We start from the raw sequence: 20,858 nt of genomic DNA on the forward strand, positions 1-20,858 counted from the left end.
ACTGGATGTTCATATGCAGAATACTAGACTAGGCCAGATTGCCACTTTTCATCATATACCAAAATTAACCCAAAATGGATTAAAAACTTTAAGACAATAAACTATAAAACTCCCAGAAGAAAACACACAAGAAACACTTCAGAACATTGGTCTGGGCAAAGATTATATAGCTAAGATCTCAAAAGCTCAGGCAACAGAAGTAAAAGTAGACAAATGAGATTATATCAAACTAAAAAGCTTTTGCACAGCAAAGGAAACAGTTAACAGAGTGAAGAAACAACTGGCAGTATGGGAAAAATATTGCAAGCCATTCATCTGATGGCCACGCATGGTGGCTCATGCCTGTAATCCCAGCACTTTGGGAGGCCAAGGCGGGTAAATCACCTGAGGTCAGGAGTTCGAGACCAGCCTGCCCAACATGGAGAAACTAAAACTGTCTCTACTAAAAATACAAAATTAGCCAGGCGTGGTGGTGGCACATGGCTGTAATCCCAGCTACTTGGGAGGCTGAGGCAGAGAATCGCTTGAACCTGGGAGGCAGAGGTTGCAGTGAGCCAAGATCATGCCATTGTACACCAGCCTGGGCAACAAGAGTGAAACTCCATCTCAAAAACACACACACACACACACAAAACTATTCATATGACAAGAGATTAATATCCAAAATATATAAGGAACTGAACACAACAGTAGAAAAACCCAAATAACCTCATTTAAAAATGTGCAATTGACCTGAACAGACATTTCTCAAAAGACATACAAATGGCCAACAGATATATAAATAAATGCTCAACATCTCTAATCATCATGTAAATGCAAATCAAAGCCACAATTTGATATTATGTCACTTCAGTTAGAATGGCTGTTATCAAAAAGATACTGTTCAAAAAAAGAAAACCCCGAAGAATGTAGTTTCCAAGCATCAAATAAATAAATAAATAACAAATGCTGGTGAAGATGCAGAGAAAAGGGAGCTCTTAGACACTGTTGGTAGAAATGTAAATTAATACAACCATTACAGAAAACAGTATGGAGGTTCATCAAAAAACTAAAAATGCACTACTGGGTATATACTCAAAGAAAAGGAAATCAAGATGTTGAGACATCTCCACTCCTGTGTTTACTGCAGCACTATTCACAATAGACAAGATATGGAATCAACCTAAGTGTCTGTCAACAGATGAATGGACAAAGAAAACGTGTTATAAATACACAATGAAATACTATGGAATCACAAAAAAGAACAAAACCCTGTCATCTGCAGCAACATGGACAAGCCTGGAGAACATTAAGCGAAATAAGTTAACCACAGAAATACAAATGACCCTCCATATTCTCATTCATGCGCAAAAGCTAAAAGTTGGATCTGATAGAAATGGAGAGTAGAATAGCGGTTACTAGTGGGGAGTGAGGATAGAGAGAAGTTGGTTAACAGATACAAAATTACAGCTAGGTAAGAGGAATAAGTACTAGTGTTCTATAACACTGTAGTGTGACTACAGTTAACAATAACTTACTGTACATTTTCAAAACATTAGAAGAGAGGATCTTGAATATTCCCAGCACAACTAAATGATAAATGTTTGAGATGACAGATATGGCAATTACCTGATTTGATCAACATGTGTTGTATACATGTATCAAAAATCACATTGTACTTCATTAATATGTACAATTATCATGTGTCAATAATTTTTTTTAAAAAGGTTCCCAGGATAGCAACATTAGCATCATCTGGTAGCTTCCTAGGAATTCCAATTCTTGGCCTTCACCCCAGATGTAATGAATCAAAAGCTCTGAAGGTACAACTAGATAACCTTTGTTTAATAATTTTTATTTCAATAGCCTTTGGGGTACAAATGGTTTTTGGTTACATGAATGAATTGCATAGTGGTGAAATCTGAGATTTTAGTGCACCTATTACCCAACTAGTGTACATTGTACCCAATATGCAGATTTTATCCCTCACCCCCTCCTACCCTCCCGCTTCTGAGTCTCCAAAGTTCATTATACCACTCTGTATGCCTTTGCATATCCATAGCTTAGCTCCCACTTACAAGTGAGAACATATAGTATTTGGTTTTTCTTTCCTGAGTTAGTTCACTTAGAATAATGGACTCCAGCTCGATCCAAGTTGCTGCAAAAGACATTATTTCATTCTCTTTTACGGCTGAGTAGTGTTCTATGGTGTATATATTCCACACTTTCTTCATCCACTCATTGGTTGATGGGAACTTATGTTGGGTCCGTATCTTTGCAATTGTGAGTTGTGCTGTGATGGACATACACATAGAAGACTCTTTGATATAATGACTTCTTTTCCTTTGGATAGATACCCAGTAGTGCGACTGCTGGATTGAATGGCAGATCTGCTTTCAGTTCTTTAAGAAATCTTCATACTGTTTTCCATAGAGGTTCTGCTAATGTACACTCCCACGAGCAACGTATAAGTGTTCTCTGTTTACCACGTGCACGCCAACATCTCTTGTTCTTTGACTTTTCAATAATGACCATTCTTGTAGGGGTAAGGTGGTATTTCATTGTAGTTTTAATTTGCATTTCCCTGATGATTAGTGATGTTGAGCATTTTTTCATATGTTTGTTGGACATTTGTATATCTTCTTATGAGAAATGTCTATTCATGTCATTTGCCTACTTTTTCATGGGATTAGTTTTTTCTTGCTCATTTGTTTGAGTTCCTTGCAGATTGTGGATATTAGTCCTTTGTCAGATACATAGTTTACAAATATTTTCTCCCATTCAGTAGCTCATCTGTCTACTCTGATGATTACTTCTTTTGCTATAAAGGAGATTTTTAGCTTAATTAGGTCTCATTTATTTCTTTTTATTTTAGTTACATTTGCTTTTGGGGTCTTAGTCATCAATTCTTTGCCTACACCAATGTCTAGAAGAATTTTTCCTAGGTTATCTTCTAGAATGTTTATGGGTTTCAGGCCTTAAAGTCTTTGATCCATCTTGAGTTGATTTTTGTATAAGGTAAAAGACAGGGATCCAGTTTTCCCAGGATGATTTATTCAATAAGGTGTGCTTTTCCTGATTTATACTTTTGCCAGCTTTGTCAAAGATCAGTTGGTTATAAGTATTTGTCTTCACTCTTGGGTTCTCTATTCTGTTCCATTGGTTTACATGTCTACTTTTATAACAGTATCATTCTGTTTTGGTAACTCTAGCCTTGCGGTATTATTTGAAGTCTGGTAATGTGATGCTTACAGATTTATTCTTTTTGCTTAGGATTGCTTTTGCTATTCAGGATCTTTTTTTGGTTCCATATGAATTTTAGGCTTGTTTTCTCTAATTCTGTGAAAATGTTGGTATTTTGATAGGGATTGCTTTGAATCTCTAGATTGCTTTGGGCAGTATGTCTATTTTTATGATATTGATTCTTTCTATCCATAAGCATGGGATGTGTTTCCATTTGTTCGTGTCATCTATAATGTCTTTCAGCAGTGTTTTGCAGTTCTCCTTGTAGAGATAATTTGCCTCCTTGGTTAAGTATATACCTAGGCATTTTGTATTTTTGCAGCTGTTATAAAAGGGATTGAGTTCTTCATTTGATTCTCAGCTTGCTCATTGGTGGTGTATAGCAGTGCTGCTGATTTGTGTAAATGATCTTGTAACCTGAACTTTACTGAAGGCATTTATCAAATCTATGAGTCTTTTGGAAGAATCTTTAGCATTTTCTAGGTTTACAATCATACCATTTGCAAAACGCAACAGTTTGAATTTCTCTTTTCAAATTTGGATGCCCTTTATTTCCTTCTCTTGCCTGATTGCTCTGGCTAGGACTTCTAGCACTATGTTGAATAGAAATGGTGAAAGTAGGCATCTTGTCTTGTTGCAGTTCTCAGGGGAAATGCTTTCAACTTTTCCCCATTCAGTATAATGTTGGCTGTGGGTTTGTCATAGATGGCTTTTTTATTTTGAGGTAAGCCCCTTCTGTGGCTAGTTTGTTGGGGGTTTTATCATAAAGGGATGCTGGATTTTTCCAAATGCTTTTTCTGCATCTATTGAGATAATCATGTGGTTTTTAATTCTGTTTATGTGGTGTATCACATTTATTGTCTTGCATATGTTAAACCATCTCCGTATCCCTGGGATGAAACCCACTTAATCATGGTGTATTATCTTTTTGATGTACTGATGTATTTGGTTAGTAAGTATTTTCTTGAGGATTTTTGCATCTATGTTCATCAGGGATATTGTCCTGTAGTTTTCTTTTTTGGTTATGTCCTTTCCTAGTTTTAGTATCTGGGTAATATTTGCTCATAGAATGAGTTAGGAAGAATTCCCTCTTACTCAATCTTGTGCAATATTTTCAGTAGGACTGGTACCAATTCTTTGAATGTCTAGTAGAATTCAGCTGTGAATTCATCTGGCCCTGGGCTTTTTTTGTTGGCAATATTTTTATTACTTATTCAATGTCACTGTTATTGGTCTGTTAATGGTTTCTGTTTCTTCCTGATTTAATCTAAGAAGGTTGATTCCAGGAATTTATCTGTTTTGTCTAGATTTTTCTAGTTTTTGTGCATAGAGATGTTCATAGTAATCTCAAATAATTCTTTGCATTTCTGTGGTGTCAATTGTAATGTCTCCAGTTTCATTTATAATTGAGCTTATTTGAATCTTCCTCTTCTTTGCATGATTAATCTAGGTAATGGTCTATAAATGTTGTTTATCTTTTCAAAGAACCAACTTTTTGCTTTATTGATATTTTGTATTTTTTTGTTTCAAATTCATTTAGTTCTGCTCTGATCTTTGTTATTTCTTTTCTTCTGCTACTTGTGGGTTTGGTTTGTTCTTGTTTCTCAAGTTCCTTGAGGTATGACATTAGGTTGTCAATTTGTGATCTTCCAGACTTTTTTATGGAGGCATTTTATGCCACAAACTTTCCTCTTAGCACTACTTTTGCTGTATCCCAGAGGTTTTGATAACTTGTGTTACTATTGTCCTTCATTTCAAAGAATTTTTAATTTCCATCTTGATTTCATTGTTAGCCCAAAAATTGTTCAGGAGCATATTGTTTAATTTCCATGTATTAGTATAGTTTTGAGGGTTCCTTTTAAAGTTGATTTCTAGTTTTATTGCACCATGATCTGAGAAGATCTTTGATATTATTTGATTTTTTTAATTTATTGAGACTTGTTTTGTTGCCTATAACTTGGTCTATCTTGGAGAACATTCCATGTATTGATGAGAAGAAGTGTATATCCTGAAGTTTTTGGGTAGAATGTTCTTTCACTATCTGTTAGGTCCATTTGTTCTAGAGTGTAGTTTAAGTCCATTGTTTCTTCATTGACTTTCTGTCTTGATCTGACTAGTGCTGTCAGCCGAGTGAAGTCTCCCACTATTATTGTGTTGCTGTTTATCTCATTTCTTAGTTCTAACAGTAATTGTTTTATGAATCTGGGACTCTAGAGTTAGATGAACATAAATTTAGGGTTGTAATACCTTCTTTTTGGATTGATCATTTTATCATTATAGAATGACTTTCTTTGTCCTTTTTTTACTGTTGTTCCTTTAAAATCTGTTTTATCTAATGTAGGAATAGGTTCTTCTGTTCACTTTTGATTTCCATTTGCATGGAATATCTTTTTCCACCCCTTTACCCTGAGTTTAATGAATCCTTATGTATTAGGTGAGTCTTATTTTTCCCCTCCAAGACAGAGTATTGCTCTGTCACCCAGACTGGAGTACAATGGCGTGATCTTGGCTCACTGCAACCTTTGCCTCCCGGGTTCAAGTGATTCTTGTGCCTCAGCTTCCCAAGTAGCTGGGGTTTCAGGCATGCACCACCACACCCTGCTAATTTTTATATTTTTGGTAGAGACAGTGTATCACCATTTTGGCCAGGCTGGTCTTGAACTTGTGAGTTCAGGTGATGCACCCAACTCGGCCTCCCAAAGTGCTGGGATTACAGGCCTGAGCCACTACACCCAGCCTGATGAGGCTCTTAAAGATAGCAGATATTTGGTTTGTGATTTTTTTTAACCATTCTGACATTCTGCATCTTTTAAGTGGAGCATTTAGGACATTTATGTTCAACATTAATATTGATGTGAGGTACTGTTCCAATCACCATGTTAATTGTTACCTACTTTGTTTTTTTGTTATTTGTGTGTGTAATTGTTTTATATGCTCTGTGAGTTTCATGCTTTCAAGAGGTTCTATTCTGGTGCACGTTTACTTTTTATTTCAAGATTTAGAACCCCTTTTATGATTTCTTATAGGGCTGGTCTGGTAGTGACAAATTTTCTCAGCATTTGTTTAAAACTAACTTTATTTCTCCTTCATTTCTGAAATTTAGTTTTGCTGCATACAAAATTCTTGGCTGACAGTTATTGTGTTTATGGAGGCCAAATATAGGACCTCAGTTCCTTCAGGCTTATAAGGTCTTTGCTAGTGCTTTTAGTAAGCCCTCCATATGCTTCTAATGCACACTAAAGTAAGAACCACTGAATTAGAGAACTGGCTGCAGTACTCTATGAGTCCTAGAAATCGATTCAAAGTCTTAAGTTAATCAACTCTGGGTACTCCTTGTTATTGTCAGTCTAATTTTCCTATGAGAGAAATATAACCATAAGGGATCCCATTTCCCCTTCTGATCCATATCTTTTCTTAAAGGATTTTTTTTTCCAAAAGTGCAGTAACAACTGACAAACACTCCCCTTACCAACAAGTCAAGCTATCACCTAAGCACATATTTGCTCATTCACCCATTCATTCATTTACTCAATCATTCACTAATGTGTTCCACAAGTATTCAAGAACCTCTTATGTGTCATCCACTGGTGCTGCATACTAAGGATATGGAAAAAGTTGATAATGACAACCACAAACAGGAAATTGCACAGTATATGAGACTGAACTTTGACATGTGGCAGCAGTGCTGACCACTTCAAAGGCTATGACTTGATACAAGTAATGGCCATATCAGTTCAAATGACTGAGGAAATTAAACCCTATGAGGAGTACACTATTCTTTTGTTTTATTACTGGTTGTTTCTCATCAACAAAGGTGTGCCTGGAACATGAGATAAAACACTCTAGGAATAAAGTTCAATTCTATAGTCCCCCAGTGAAGTGTCAGCTAGAGGTTATTGCCATATGCCTTTTTCGACATCTCCCATGTGACATAGATATATACTACTGTAATAGTTGGTTTCACGTCATCAAAATTTATTTACTATGAGGCTAACACCTGAAAAGACCTTATTTTTTAAAAACACTCCAGGAAAGACCTTTGAAAGTGTGGTGATATATAGCCCCACTTCTAGAATGTAAGCTCCATAAAGGTAGGAATCTTATTGTTTATTTTGTGCCCTAATATATTTCAGGTACTAAGAACGGTGCTCAGTACATAATAGGTACTCAACAAATATTTGTTGTAAATTATTCTAGCCTGTCCTAATTTCATATAACTTCATATAGCTATTCTTTTTATAATAAAGAAGATTTGTCAAATTTGTCAACTATATGTTACTTTATTTGTGTACCTTGGTCGGGCTTTTCACACATGTAAATTTCTCCCCTCAGAAGCCATGGTTAAATCATTTACCATGTTTTGGTTTAGGAAATATGGTCATCTCACTTACAGCACATACCCGCTGAATCTTGACAAATAAGCCAAGAATTAAGTTTGGAAAAATAAATCACTTAGGGGCACACAAGCCAGATACAGTTTCTGGTCCCTAGAAAGTCTTTCCAACTGGAGAACTCTTATTTTCTCGCAACAAGCCAGGAAGGCTGAGAACACAGGGCTTGCCCTTCCTGGCTGGCCTCTGGAAAAACCAGGCTGACGTAAGAAAGCCTCTGGTGCCTGTTTCCTTTTCCAAAGCTGTTGCTATGGATACCTAAGGCTAGAAAGCAATGGGCAGAATATCAGATGCCTAGGTTCAAGTTATCAAACTCAGGGCAATGATGGGCTAAGGCAGGAGCGGCAGGGAAAAAAAGATTTGCACTCATATACTAGCCAGAGAGGAGGTCCTTGGCAGAGCTGGCGGTCCTTGGAAAGGTCTTGACAAGATGTGTGTGTGTGTGTGTGTGTGTGTGTGTGTGTGTGTGTGTGTGTGTTATCCAAGGCTCTTCCTAGTGTTAAGATGCCACAGACTGAAATTCATTATCAGAAGATTACAGGATGCACATGAACTCAGAGTACAGACAAGATGGTGTCTCTGGGTAAAAAACTATATTTTACCCAGGCTACAGTGAGGCCTATCCCCCAGTTAAGGAAAAGGCTTCCCTGATGCCTGAAATGTACATTCCTCCTAGAATCTGTGTCTGAGTCCCTCTGACCCTGGTCACTCTTGGCTTACCTTGCTGTCTCTTCTTTTTCTGTTTCTCTATTCTTCCCTTCAATTAATAACACTCATTTATACTACAGTCAGTCTCTTCTCCTAATTTCTAGCTTGACTCACAATGTTCTGTCTCTAATTATTATGTGTTGATTGTATGAGTCAATATTTTGACAATCTAAGGATTCCTTACCATTGCCTCCATGTGTGGGCTTCAACACAATTCCATATTTTAAATTGTTTATTAAGCCTCAGAGTGTAATATATATATATATAGAGAGAGAGAGTGAGGTAACACCTCTTAGATCTGAAGATAGATGTCCTTGTTGTCTTGGTGTATACCTTACCCCACAGATGAGAGGAGTGTGCGCAGGGTGAGACAATGAGAGAGAGAGAATGAAAAAGACAAAAGAGAAAGGGGAGAAAGATACCTGATTATCTGTGATCAGAGCTACAGGTGAAATAAAACCACAAATGTTAGCTAGTGAATTCAGAGAGACTAACACTACTGCCCATGCTTTGTGTAGCTAACTCTTCCAGCTACTTCCAGACTGTTTCACAAAGTGTGTGTACTAAAGCAGGCTCCATTGGGTCCTCTTTGCTCATTCTGATGCTCCCCTTCCTAGATCATCAGGGTGATGATTATCTCATATATCTGTGGTTGCTGTATCTCATTCACGTTCATAGGATTTTGTTGAAGTTGTGTATCATATGGCTATAGGATTCCTAATGAAAGGTTCATGGCCATGATATATTTTCTTGCTATTTGTTTTCCCAGCATGAAATGGAAACTGAACAAACAAATGATTCTTTCTGAAATTGTTCTCTCTCCTAGGGACTCAGTGGAATTACCACACAAAGCCAAGAACTCCTCTGCCAGAAGTCACAGAGAAGACTGGTTATTGCCTGGCTAAGAAGAGAAGCTTCACAAAGGCTGATGCCACAGAAGATGGGTAGGGATCAATGAATCCTTTGTTTTGTACCTTATGCCCAGGGGGAAAAAGCTACTTCTTTATTCATTATTGATTCAACTCACCAAGCATTGAATGAACACTAGTAGGTACTGTAGGAGACAAAATAATAAATAAGGAAGGTCTCTGCCCTCAAAGAGCTTGAAATCTAGAAAGGAAGATGTATATTTGAAAGAGTTGGTAGGACAAGACATTGGTTTAAAAATGGCACAAAATACTGGAACAATAAAGAAGAGAGAGCGATTACACCAATTAAAATTGTTTTGTGATAACATCTGCCAGGACAACAGACTGGCACCATTTTTTTTTTTCAAATGATGTTGACACACATCCTGTCTGCTCCAATTAAAGTCCCCAGCTTGACGTCCTCTTTAGTAGAAAAACCAAGGTGTTCTGCCAGTATGAACAGAGAAAGCAGAAACTCAGGAAGGAAAAAAGGAGGAGATGCTAGGAAGAATAGAAGATATAAGTCATTGTTTGATTTATCAAAACAGGAATATTCACGCCTCATTTTAATCCAAAAAGCACTGCTTAGAAAAACGAATTGAGTTGGAAAGAATCTGAGTCCTTATCTCATTTCACTCAACCACTGTGTAATGCTTCAGTTCCCTTTACAATATCCCCACCAAACAGATGCCTCCTAAGGGAGATATCAAAAAGTTTTACGGAAGAAAATGGCATTTCAACCAGGTCCTCAAAATATTGAATTTTGATGTTTGAAAACAAAAAGGATGAGGAAATGACAAAAACCTAAGGGCTCTAAAAATGTACAGGTCATTTACAGGGCGATAAATGTTACAAGCTGGATGGAGTATACAAGGATGTAAGGGAAGGAGTGGATAATGAGGACAGAAATCACAGGAGGAGTTAGATCATGAAGACTTTTGAATCTGGCCAAGTAATCTGGACTTGATTCAACAAATAATAGGTAGCTACTGACAATTTTAGAGCAGGAAGAAGACATGATTAAATGTAGATTTAGGAAGATGAATCTGGCAGTGAAGTGGAGAACAGATTGTAGGACAGAAAGACTGAAGGCAGAAACATAGGCTAGTAGACACTTGTAGTAGCCAAGGAAATGGATATGAACTCTGGTTGTGGGAGAAAAGTGCAAATAGAAAAAGGACAGAATTTCATAACTATTCCAGAGATAAGACTTGGTGACTGGTGGTGGGTGTGTGGGTAAGAGAGTGTGTGTATATGTGTTCAATTTAAAGATTTTCAAAGAGCTAGAAAATTATTTCCTTTGATCCTTCCAATAACTTTATGAAGTCGGTAAGACAAGTATTTTGTCTCCATTCTCTAGATAAGGAAGTGCAACCAGACATTCCAACTTATGAGAGGTAAGTGTCATATTGAATAAAATTAGCCTCAGGATCCGGGCAGGTACTGAGACCTCCCAACAACCAAAGCAACATCTTTCCCTTTATACTCACAATCGTACACTTGTACTCCAGGCTTTGTGAAACATTCTACCAATAAGAAAACTTCTCTTTTCGCTTGTAGATGATCTATTTTCAAAAAATATTTGCTTTTGTTTGCTGAGTATAAATTGCTTATGACAGACTAACCAACTTTCATTAGTTTGTCTCCTTATCTTAAAAACAGTTCCAGGTCAAGGTAATCTATTCCCTGTAGCACTTTAATCTCACCTGAGTCATATTGTTCTGTGGATGAAATACACCAAGGGAAGAGCATTATTTACTCAGCCTTCCCACAAAATAAGTGGTCGCTGGTACAATACAGTAACGGAAGCCTGCACTGCTATGAGAACACCACCTCTTTTTTCAATTATTGATTTAGAGGATTTCTGCTACAAATAAAATGAAAACCCAAGAAAAATCCCATCTGGGGCTTTTAAAATTGCTACCAAATGAAAAGCAATGTGATGACTTACTGCCAAACTTGGCCTGACCGTGAGAACAGACATAAATGAACACAGAGGAACTTTCTAGATCAGTTCCAAGCAGAAGACAGGAACAGTTCCTGGTCTAGGGGAAAAAATGAAGGGCAGGTAGCAAGAGTTCAAAAAGAGATTTCTAAAGAAGGTACCAAGAGACCTTCAAGGAAGTTCTAAAGGCCACATTTTAGGAAGGGAACTGAGACTGAAAACCATATGGTTCAGTCAGGCATGAAAATGCAGTAACGTGGGTAATGGATAAGGCCATTCATTCAGTAATTTTTCTTCTTGTAAACAGTAGGTGTTTGGCCTCTTGATGCTCAGAGGAACCACTCAAGTCTGTGCTATTCATGGATTTTTCCCCTTATAACCAAAAACTTTTCCTGTCTCTGACTATATGCCTTACAAATAGGTTCTGGTTGAGAAATTTGGGAGTAAAGGTATCAACCACCCTTGAAATAAAGTATTTATAAAGTGCAGCTGGGACACACTTATCTCAGTGAACCCTGGGCATAAGTAGCCCAGTGCGGTGGAGAAGGAAGAAGGGAATTACATCCCAGTCTCAGCTACCAACTCACAATGAGAACTTCCTGTTAGCTTCCTTCCCTTGTTAATTCAAGTACAGATATGCCCCAAAGCAAGTGTTATCTGCTGGGCTCCTGGGTCCTGCTCAAAACCCAGAGCAGGTTTGTGAAAAAAGTGGTAAATCTTGGCAGTAAGGTAATAAGATTATGCCTTTCAAACCCACCTGGGCATTTCGCTATGTTTCTTACGTCAGTTGTATCGCTGCCCTAAGCTTACCAAAAGGAGCTTCTTCGGGCCACTGATAGGAGGTAATATGACATAATAAAAAGATATCTGAACATGACAGTCCAAGTACATAGATTTAAGTCTTAACTCTACTACTTACCCCATGTCTCTCCCAAAGCAACTCACTTCACCCTCTGAGCCTTAATCCCTCATCTATAAAAAAGGAGTATTTATTCCTACCTTTTTTATAGTTAAGTATGGCGTAGATCTGTGGTTTGCAAACTTTTATTAAGCAGAAGAATCGTTTTTCCTAAATGAAATCCTAGTTGAAACACTAATACCAAAAAAGCAGACAGAAATGGAACTACTCTGTTCAAAGCTACCCTGGAGAGTCCAGGAGCTCACCTGCTGGGCCTCCACTGCCCCTGCTGGCACTTGTAGGAAGTGATTGGAAGATCACCTGACCAACAAAAAAGAACCTGCCCAAGGGAGGAGTCAAGAAATGAAATATCGGCAGGCACGGTCGCCTGTAATCCCGGCGCTTTGGGAGGCCGAGGCGGGCGGATCACGAGGTCAGGAGATTGAGACTATCCTGGCTAACACAGTGAAACCCCGTCTCTAGTAAAAATACAAAAAATTAGCCAGGCATGGTGGTGGGCGCCTGTAGTCCCAGCTTCTTGGGAGGCTGAGGCAGGAGAATGGCATGAACCTGGGAGGCGGAGCTTGCAGTGAGCCAAGATGGCGCCACCAGTGCACTCCAGCCTGGGCAACAGAGCGAGAATCCGTCCCCAAAAAAAAAAAAAAAAAAAAAAAAGAATTATCTCATTTTGGTTTACCAATAACTAGCTGAAATCCCATCTTTAATACCATATCTCATCAGGTTAAGGCTTTGATACCTGGTGAAATCCTACCGCACTCTCCTTTCTCAAAAGAATGATATTCAGAACTCTTGCCAGTGATTCATATCTCAATGTGAATAAAGAATATCAAAAGGGACTCTTTGTTTCCTTTTAACAAAAAGAAATCTATTTTTGTTTTTATTGATCATAAAAGTAAGGCATACTTGTTATAAAAACATAAACACCACGGAATATAAAATATAAAAGAAACCTTTTCCTTAGAAACCCCATTCACACCAGCTACCAGTTGATATTTGGTAAAACGCTTTCCAGATTTCTAGGATTACAGCATATACATACACATGACCCTGGGGGTGGATACACATGCTTTTTAAAACCCAAGTGTATTATCCTACATCCTACATCCTATCCTGTCTTTTTAAACAGCTGCTTAGCTTCTGCTTGCACCTTATATAAGTTATCTAACCTCTTATTGCTAGGTCTTTAGGTGCTTCTACCTTTTTTGCTATTGAAAACACTGCTACAAACACAGATCTTCTCACAATCTCTTGATTGATGGTGGGAGTAGAGAACATGAGGACCTTAGTTGCTGGTGGTGAAAATACCAACACCAAAGTCACAAAGGATAGAGAGTCTGGGTCACCAGAATTCAGCCTAGGCCTCCTTCTTCATTTTGTTGGTCTTTCTAAATGATTTCTTTTGTCCCTGCAAAAGTCTGAGGCAGGTTTTTTTTTTAAAATTTATTAACACACTGCTTAGAAATTCAGCAATGGCTTTTCCACTTTTCTCAAAAGTTAGTGTTGACTATATAAAGGCTATCTCAGGCTTTCCGGATTACCAAACAAAACCAAATGGCCTGGTGATAATTATTATTCAAGCCTCAAGCCCATGGGTCAACCCACCTATGAACTAGACCTCTCAATGACGTTGACTTTCCAACCCCTCTGGCCTCCCACTCATCAATAGGAAGTGGTGCATGACCGGTCTTGAAATTTCTTCATGGTGAAAGACTGAAACAGCCATAAACCTCACCTTAATTTAGTCACTGATTACACTAACCATGCACATTCATTTTAGAGCTTCCTAGCTTATGGGTTTTCACTCCATTTACTTTCCAAAGCCCATCCTGTTGAATATGAAATTTATTGCCAGCCAAGACTTCTCAGTGACTGACGTCAATACCAATTTGGAAACAAAACTAAAGAAACACAGATCCCGTGCCAGCACTGTGGATTGAGTGAAAAACTACTTTCTATCTTTCCCAGAGGATCATCTGGTCAGATGCTTCTTGAATTCTTCCCAAGAAGTGTTATTATACATTTTTAAATGCATTTCCAGAAAATAATTTTTGTTCTGTGCACTTCTGTACCTCAGCTTTGCAAAAAGGGTGGTTTCACGGACCTATCAATAAGCATCAAAGTGCCTAACATGACCAAGACAGCTACAAGATGTTGAGGTTGCACAGATGAACAAAATAGAATTCTTATTCTCGGAGAGCTTAGACTTCATTGTAGGTATGTAAGACCTGCACATATCATTGACACAAAGATGAGGAAGAAATATATTTCATGAACTTTAAGAGAAAAATGGTGGAGCAAGCAAGAAATTTCACGTTATAATCAGCGACCAAGTCTTTTATGGAAGAGAAGGTATTTGACATGGCCCTGAAATGATGATCAGGAATTTAAATTGGAGTGGAGGATTTCTCAAACTGAGATGCCTTCAGAAGCCCAGTGGAGAACATAAATAAGTATAAATGGGCTACCTGTAAGAAAATAGCAAATGGGCCTGTAATCCCAGCACTTTGGGAGGCCGAGACGGGTGGATCATGAGGTTAGGAGATTGAGACCATCCTGGCTAACACAGTGAAACCCCGTCTCTACTAAAAAATACAAAAATCTAGCTGGGCGAGGTGGCGGGCGCCTGTAGTCCCAGCTACTCGGGAGGCTGAGGCAGGAGAATGGCGTAAACCCGGGAGGCAGAGCTTGCAGTGAGCTGAGATCCGGCCACTGCACTCCAGCCCGGGCGACAGAGTGAGACTCCGTCTTAAAAAAAAAAAAAAAAAAAAAAAAATAGCAAATGGGGCCAGGCACGGTGGCTCACGTCTGTAATTCGAGCACTTTGGGAGGCCAAGCAGGGTGGATCAGGAGGTCAGGAGATCGAGACCATCCTGGCTAACACAGTGAAACCCCATCTCTACTAAAAATACAAAAAAATTAGCTGGGCATGGTGGCTGGTGCCTGTAGTCCCAGCTACGTGGGAGGCTGAGGCAGGAGAATGGCGTGAACCCAGGAGGCGGAGTTTGCAGTGAGCCAAGATCGCTCCACTGCACTCCAGCCTGGGTGACAGAGTGAGACCCCATCTCAAAAAAAAAAAGCAAATGGTGGGATATATGATGAATGAGTCAAACATGTCCCCATTTAAAAGCAGGTAATAAACATTTACAGACCAAACAACACGTATGGTAGGCAGACTTTAGATGTAAAAATGCTAATCTGTATCAGTGGAAGAAGGGAATGGGGAAATTTCAGGAAGAGGCAATGACAAAATCAAAAGTAGGAGTTTGGAATGAGTAAATTATGCTCAAATAAAAGATACTAGTTTGATTAGATCACCCTGGAAAAGGGGAAAGGTGGGGTGGGAGGTGAGGAAAGAGAAAGGAGGAAGGAAAACGAAAAGACAAAAAGAAATTTATTTAATTTCAAGTATCACCTACATTGTCCTATTTGATCTCTGCATCTGCCTTTTTAAAGTAGCTATTATCTTTCTCCATTGTTTGTTCTTGCCATCTGCGTCAAAAAACAGTTGGTTGTAAGTGCTTGAATTTAATTCTCTGTTCTCTACTCTGTCCATCAGTGACAGACTGGATTAAGAAAATGTGGCACATATACACCATGGAATACTATGCAGCCATAAAAAAGGATGAGTTTGTGTCCTTTGTAGGGACATGGATGCAGCTGGAAACCATCATTCTTAGCAAACTATCCCAAGAACAGAAAACCAAACACCGCATGTTCTCACTCATAGGTGGGAACTGAACAATGAGATCACTTGGACTCGGGAAGGGGGACATCACACACCGGGGCCTATCATGGGGAGGGGGTAGGGGGGAGGGATTGCATTGGGAGTTATATCTGATGTAAATGACGAGTTGGTGGGTGCAGCACACCAACATGGCACAAGTATACATATGTAACAAACCTGCACGTTATGCACATGTACCCTACAACTTAAAGTATAATAATAATAAATTAATTTAAAAAAAAAAGAAGGATTAAAGTTGAAATCTAGGGCCCACCAAAAAAAAAAAAAAAAAAAAGAAAAAAGAAAAAATACTCAACATCATTAATCATCAAAAAAATGCAAATCAATACAATAATGAGATATGAGATATCACCTCACCACAATTAAAATGGCTATTATCAAAAAGACAAGAAATAACAAATGCTGGCGTGGATGTGGAGAAAGGGGAACTATTGGTGAGAAGGTAAAATAGTATAACCATTATGGAAAACAGTATGGAGGTTACTCAAAAAATTAGAAATAAAACTACCATATGATCCAGCAATTCCTCTACTAAGTATATATCAAAAGGAAATGAAATCCGGATGTTGAAGAGATATTTGTACTCCTATGCTCATTGTAGCACTATTCACAATAGACAAGATATGGAATCAACCTAAATGTCCATCAACAGATGAATGGATACAGAAAATGTGGTATATATACACAATGGAATACTATTCAGCCATAAGAATGAATAAAATCCTATCATTTGCAACAACATAGATAAGCCTGAGAACATTAAGTGAAATGAACAAAGCACATCTTTACCTTTGCTCACTCCACTCAGTGTGATGTAATGGAAAGAAATTTTAGAAATAGGGAAGGTTTGGTTTGTTCCCTACCTCTCCCACTCTTACCTGTATGGTTTTGAGAAATTTAGCTACCTCTTTTATATGAGTTTTATTTTTCTTTAAAATGGACTGTTAATACCTACTTTTTTGGTCTAAATTTTAAAATTGGTTTTAATTGACCCAAAATAATTGTACATATCTATGGGATATGCAAATACTGCATATTCTCACTCACATATGAAATCTAAATTTATCACACAGATGCAGAGTAGACAGTGGTTACCAGAGGCTGGAGTGGGGATAGAGGAGGGACGATATAGGGAGAGATTGCTCAACAGGTACAAAGTTACAATTAGGAGGAATAAATTCTGGTATTCTATTGCACAGTAGGGTGACTATGATTAACAACATTGTTTTGTATATTTCAAAATAAGTAGAAGAGAGGATTTTGAATGTTCTTACCACAAAGAAATAATAAATGTATGGTGATGAATATGCCAAATACCCTGATTTGATTTTTATATGATGTATGTACACATCAAAACATCACACTGTACCCCATAGATATGTACAATTATTTGGGGTCAATTAAAAACAATTTTAAAATTTAGACCAAAAAAGTAGGAATTATCAGTCCATTTTAAAGAAAAGTAAAACTCAGATAAAAAGAAGTAGCTATATTTCTCAAAACCATACAGGTAAGAGTGGGAGAGGTAGCGAACAAACCAAACCTTCCCTATTTCTAAAATTTGTTTCCATTACATCACACTGAGTAGAGTGAGCAAAGGTAAAGCTGAAAATTTAGGATCAGGTTGTAAAGGTCCTTACAAAAAGCAATTAGCTCAATGAAACATTTAGTTGTAGAAAATCAGATAAAACATTTAAAATGTTATACCTTTCACAGGTTCCATATGCTATGAATATGGAACTTATAACCATTTCATATGAAAGACATGCTATTTTTATACTGCCTTTCTCTGCCCTTTTCCTACTTGTATCTCATTCCACTTTGCTAACTCTAAATCAAGCAGTGCTATGTTAATAATCAGATCCTGGCACCAAACTACTTGCATTTGAATTGAATCCTAACTCTGCCACTACTGAGCAAATTATTTAACCTCTCTGTGCTTTGATTTCCTTGTCTATAAAATGGGGATAATAACAGTCTACGTCATAGCATTGTTGCGCAATGCTTGGCACAGAGTAAGTGCTCAATACATGTTAGCTTTTCATTTTATCTGAACCAAAAGAAAACCCAGTTACAACTAATAGGAACAAGAGGAGTCTTAATGATAGTCCCAAATTGAGTTTTGGAAAGTAACAAATTTGGATATGAAGTTAGACGAAGAGCTGGATTGGCACTGTGGCAAGGACTGTTTGTTGCTTCCCAACATTTATTCTCCCTTCTTAACAAAGAGAACCTCGAGTTTTAGCTGAGAATATTCAACACAGAAAATACTGGATTTTCTAGGCTCCTTTTCAGCTAGGCGAAGCTATGCTCCTAAATTCAAAAAAGTGAGATGCAAGCAAAAATATTACATGGAACTTCTGGGAAAGATTTCTTCAAAGGGGGCACACTGTTTCTTCTTTCTTCTTCCATTCTGCTGCCTGGAAAGTAGATGTGATAGCAGGAACTCTAGTAGCCAACTTGAACTCTGGCAGTGGGTTCTCCAAGATGATTCCAAAATACACAAAGGTTTAACAATTTGTTTATATCTAATGTGAATATTGCCTTCCATAAAAATATAAATTCATTAAGACTGTTCAATTCATAATATAAATGATTTTATCAGATCCTTTTTTAGGAAAAAGTTTATGAGATATAAACAGTATCAGGATAACAAATGTATCAACCTGTTTTCCCTTCACTTATCATGATATGTAATTATCCATCTTTTCCACTAGAATGTAAGCTTCATATTATCTAGTAAAAACTCATATTTAATATGGGCCAGTCAATCATATATAGTCCTCATAACAATCCTATGAGGGAATCTACCATTATTCCCATTTTACAGATGCAGAAACTAGGGCACAGAGAGGTCAAATGACTTGTCTACTATCAAACAGCTGGGAAGAAGCAGTGCCAGAATTCAAACCTAGGTAATCTGATTGCAGAGTGAGCATTCTAACTGCTGCTCTATGTGGCTGCTTTGTGAAAATTGAGATCTTGTATTGTTCACAACTTGTGTCCTCCATGCCTAGCACAATGTTTGAAAAATACTCAAAGCTCAGTAAACACATTAAATGAAGATTTATTCATTACACATTATATGAAGTTATCAAAATATCACATGTTCCCTGAAAATACATACATCTATTATGTATCAATGAATTTTTTAAATAAACAAAAAAAATGAATGAGGGAAAAGAACAGACAGAAAAACTGACAGACACTAGATTTGATTTCACATAATTCATAATCTTGGCTCCAGGCAAAGTTCTTCCAGAAATAATAAAGAATATAGAAACTTACAATACTGTGGGGATCTAGATCCTACAGACGAGGCTCTGAGAGCTTTCTCCACTGAGGTTGTATTGGCTTTAGCCAAGAACTCTTGTTAGACGAACAAGATGAAGTTTCCCTGATAAGACTAATTTTGAGAAATAGAGTTTACAAGGGTCATTTCTATCTAGACCTCAGCAATAGAAGTTATCCTCCCTTTACATCCCTTGTAAGTTGGATTCTGAGGTATTTTATTCTCTTTGAAGCTATTGTGAATGGGAGTTCATTCATGATTTGGCTCTGTTTGTTTGTTACTGGTGTATAAGAATGCTTGTGATTTTTGCACATTGATTTTGTATCCTGAGACTTTGCTGAAGTTGCTTATCAGCTTAAGGAGATTTTGGGCTGAGATGATGGAGTTTTTTAAATATACAATCATGTCATCTGCAAACAGGGACAATTTGACTTCTTCTTTTCCTAACTGAATACCCTTGATTTCTTTCTCTTGCCTGATTGCCCTAGCCAGAACTTCCAACACTATGTTGAATAGGAGTGGTGAGAGGACATAGATGCAGCTGGAAACCATCATTCTCAGCAAACTATCGCAAGAACACAAAACCAAACACTGCATGTTCTCACTCATAGGTGGGAATTGAACAATGAGATCACTTGGACACGGGAAGGGGAATATCACACACCGGGGCCTATTGTGGAGAGGGAGGAGGGGGGAGGGATGGCATTGGGAGTTATACCTGATGTAAATGACGAGTTGATGGGTGCTGACGAGTTGATGGGTGCAGCACACCAACATGGCACATGTATACATATGTAACAAACCTGCACGTTGTGCACATGTACCCTAGAACTTAAAGTATAATAATAATAAAAAAAAAAAAGAAGTTATCCTCCCAACCTGATCTCTGAGGCAGTTTTCATAGACTCTGGTTGGCCAGGATCACCAATTAAACCAGAAATGTAAAGAACACTGCTAGCCTCTTCCAACTCTCTTGCTCTGCGCCAAACAGGATGATTTAATCCAGAATCAATGTAGTGACAGCTACAATCAAGCAAGTAATAGCAACTTCGGATCACCAATTTAACCAGAAATGTAAAGAACACTGCTAGCCTCTTCCAACTCTCTTGCTCTGTGCCAAACAGATGATTTAATCCAGAATCAGTGCAGTGACAGCTACAATCAGGGAAGTAATAGCAACTTCAGATCACCAGAGTTGGGAAAGGGGAGCAAATAGAGGCCTGTCATTGTCTCAGATACCAACATGAACTTCAATGAGCCAGGGACATTCAATTCCTGTTTTTAAAAGAAACAAATGCCCCTAGGAGAAAAGAGAGTTTATTTTGTCAAAAGTAGGAGGAACCTTGTTTTACATTCAGGGTTCAAAGTATATTAAAATTTTCAAATACTCCTGTTGTTTTCCAAGAACACATTCACAACATTTATATAAGATCCAACTGTGCATTTAAGCCTTTTATGTACTCAGGGCTCTCCTAGTGGTCTCTCTGAGACTGAAAGAGCTCTTTCCATAATATTAATGGCTTCTCCTTAATGAAGCACTTTACCTGGATTTGAAGATAAGAAAAACCCTTCCTCTACACCCCATGAATTTTGGCCACTTTGTTCTTAGTCTAGGAAAAGTTTGTAAAGTTATTTATTTATTTATTTATTTATTTAGAGCCTCATCCTGTCATCCAGGCTGGAGTGCGGTGGTATGATCTCTGCTCACTGCAACCTCTGCCTCCCAGG

This window comes from Macaca mulatta, chromosome X, assembly GCF_049350105.2.
Source record: "Macaca mulatta isolate MMU2019108-1 chromosome X, T2T-MMU8v2.0, whole genome shotgun sequence".
Lineage (NCBI taxonomy): Eukaryota > Metazoa > Chordata > Mammalia > Primates > Cercopithecidae > Macaca > Macaca mulatta.